This window comes from Pinus tabuliformis, chromosome 5_1 (genome assembly GCF_031772625.1).
Source record: "Pinus tabuliformis cultivar Carrire ecotype Pingquan chromosome 5_1, CPIR1, whole genome shotgun sequence".
Lineage (NCBI taxonomy): Eukaryota > Viridiplantae > Streptophyta > Pinopsida > Pinales > Pinaceae > Pinus > Pinus tabuliformis.
Genome location: NC_142305.1, coordinates 976,691,071 through 976,694,572, shown reverse-complemented (window position 1 = coordinate 976,694,572; position 3,502 = coordinate 976,691,071). Strand labels below are relative to the sequence as shown.

The 3,502-nt window shown below is 36.5% G+C and overlaps 1 pseudogene; it reads left to right on the top strand.

Annotated features, from left to right (window-relative positions):
* Window positions 1–825: 825 nt before the first annotated feature.
* LOC149167998 (ABC transporter C family member 2 pseudogene) lies at window positions 826–2,223 on the top strand (annotated as a pseudogene).
* The last annotated feature ends 1,279 nt before the right edge of the window (window positions 2,224–3,502 follow it).

The following is a 3,502-nucleotide window of genomic DNA, read 5'->3' as shown; positions in this document are numbered from 1 at the left end:
ACATTGCTAGAGTCAACTCACTGTGTGAAATTTAATGATCTTAAGAGAAAATGCACTTTGAACACCAAACATCATCTTAGAATCTAGAATATCACATAAAAGCCCAAAAGATAGACACTTCGATGTGTTGTCTTAAGAATACGTAAGAATATGACTAACATCTCGAGTATGGACAAATTCTCCATACATGCCATATATTTAAAAAGACCTCTGGACTTCCAAGTATACAACAAGTAACTAAGGAATTTTTAATCTAAACTCAAATTCTTGAAGAGAAACAGAGTATTTCAACCAATTAATTATTATTTCAGAAATTGTTTCTACAAATAAGCAATATACTTTAGCGTGGTATCTTTCAAATCAAATTCAATAATCTAAACAGAACAATTCGGGAATCACGAAAATTAACATAAGTGATCCAAATGTCTTTTCCGTAGTCATTTCAATATAAATAATGTGACAGATACCATAAAAAGCCGAAAATAAATAGCAGAGTGTAACACAGTTCAGTGAGGTACACAGTTCATGTCTCCTTTATGCTATGGAGAGATGCTTCTGTGGTGGAAACACTTCTAAGATTTTTGCAATAGAGTGGGTGTAATGGAGGTGTTTATGAAAGGATTTGCACTCCTTGTTGTACCATTTGAACATAGGACTAAAATTAGACTTAGAAAATTGGGTGTGAGACTTGAGAGACTAGATAATAGACAGCGAGGGAAAGATATTGTAAAAGCAGGTGCTGCTAAGCGGTTGCATGACACTATGCGTAGTTCAATCTTGAGGGCTCCAATGTAATTCTTCCAGAACAATCCAATTGGATGAATTATCAATAGATTTGCAAAATATTTAAGAAATATAGATAGATATGTTGTTGGTCTTACCAGTTTGTTTATGAGCCAAGTTATTCAACTTCTTTCAACGTTTATTTTGATAGGAACTGAGAGCACAATATCTCTGTGGGTAGTAATGCCACTTCTGATTGTGTTTTACGCAGCATACTTGTACTACAAGAGTACCTCACGTGAGGTTAAATGCTTGAATTCCATCACACGGTAACCAATTTAATCACAGTTCGGGGAAGCATTAAATGGTTTGGTTGCAATTCGTGCATACCAAACACATGAACGCATGGCAATGATCATTGGGAAAGCAATGGAAAATAATATCCGGTTTACATTGGTAAACATGAGCTGCAACTGTTGTCTTGGTATAAGACTGGAAACTTTAGGGCGTCTTATGATATGTTTGACAACAACATTCGCTGTTTTGCAGAATAATTCAGTAGCATTTTCTCCATTGATGGGTATACTCCTTAATTATACCCTAAGTATTAGCAATGTGTTGACAACAACTTTACAGTTAGCAAGTGTGACAACGAATAGTTTTAATGTTGTAGAAAGAGTTGGAACCTATATAGAGTTGCCTCCTGAAGCCCCACTTATTATTGATAACAACAGGCCACCACCTAGGTGGCCTTCATCTGGAGTCACTGAATACAAAAAAGTTGTAATGTGATATCGTCAAGAACTTCCCCCTATTCTTCATGATGTATCATTCAAAGTAATGACAAGTGAGAAAGTTGGAATAGTTGGACGCACTGGTGAAGGCAAGTCAAGCATGTTCAATACCTTGTTCTGCATTATTGAACTAGAGAGTGGAAATATTTTCATTGATGAATGCGACATTTCTAAGATTGGACTGGCCGATTTGCGCAAAGCTTTAGGCATCATACCACAAGAACTAGTCCTATTTTCAGGGACAGTATGGTTCAATCTTGATCCATTTGGTGAACATAATGATGTTAATCTTTGGGAGTCTTTGGAAAGGTCCCATTTAAAAGATGTTATAAGGAGGAATTCTTTGGGACTTGATACTGAGGTCTCTGAGGCTAGTGATAACTTCAGTGTGGGTCAACGCCAACTACTAATCCTTGCTCATGCCCTACTTCGACGATCAAAGATTTTAGTTCTTGATGGAGCCACAACAGCCATGGATGTTGCAATAGATGCTCTTATCCAAAGGACCATTAGTGAAGAATTTAGGTCTTGTACAATGCTTGTCATTGCTCATCAAATTAATACTATTATTGATTGTGACTACATACTGATCCTTGAAGCTGGTCAGATTTTGGAATTTGATACTCCTAAGAATCTACTTTCTAATGAATAGAGTGCATTTTCGAAAATGGTTCAAGCCCTCCTTCTAGCGGTATTTGGGGTTTAGTGGCCTTTAGGTCTAGATTTTGAACTAAAGCTCTGATACCATGTGTAAGAGCCCTATCCTAGGGTCTACTAACAAATCTATTTCTGATGAATTTAAATGCAATAAGAGGAAATAGTTTACTTACTTACAAGACTTCCAAACAAATAAAATTGTGTTATTTACATTCTAATCCTTATAACTTAAGGTGAATATTTCATTCTAATAAAATTTACATGAGTAATCTATAGAGGAATACTTGTACCAGTGGCTGGTGGAGATTCCATTCACCTGATGCTCCTGTTGAACGCTCATCTTGATGGACCCAACTAGATTTACCTCCCAACCAACTAGGAAATAATTCCTAGCTGAGGAAACTTCCACAGGTTCCCTAGCCCTCCAAGCCCAAGTCCAACCAGGGGTAGTGTGTGTGTCCAAGATGAATGATTCAGACCAATATGAACAATATTTCCCTTCTCTCAACAACCTAAGAAACCTCCATAGGTTCCTAAGGTCTCCAAAAATCACAACAAATTCTAAAATCACAACCAACCCCAAAATCATAAGCAAGGCCCAACCTCCCCTTTTCTCCCTTTCCCCTTCCCTTTTTATACCCTCCCTCTCTTCTCCATCTTAACCACCTCTCATTAGTGTCATTAAATTCTCATCCATCCTTACAATTGACTTCTCTTCTCCCAAGTAAATCTGAGAGTACATTTGGAAATGTGACATGAATATAAAATTGGGAAATTAATGGGAGAGGACCATGTCTTCTCCCAAGTAAATCTGAAAGTACATATGGGAATGTGAGATGAATATATATATTGATAATTAAATGAAGAGGTCTATGTCTTCTCCCAAGCAAATGTGAGGGTACATTGGGGAATGTGAGATGTAATTAAATGGAGAGGACCATGTTTTCTCCCTAGTAAATGTGAGGGTACATTGGGGAATGTGAGATGAATATATATATTGATAATGAGTTGGCAAGGACCATGTCTTCTCCCAAGTAATTGTGAGGGTACATTGGGGAATGTGAGATGTAATTAAATGGAGAGGACCATGTCTCCCCCCTAGTAAATGTGAGGGTACATTAGGGAATGTGAGATGAATACATATATTATTTGAAATAATGGGAGACCATATCCTACCTAAGATTCAATTTGAGAAGGTAAGTTGTGAATTTGAATAATAGAAATCACGAATTTTGTATTAGATTAATATTTCTCAATATTTTTAGATAATGTAAACATTAATAAAATTTGTAGGGTAAGATTTAAGTGGGGCATTACGTAAATCAATG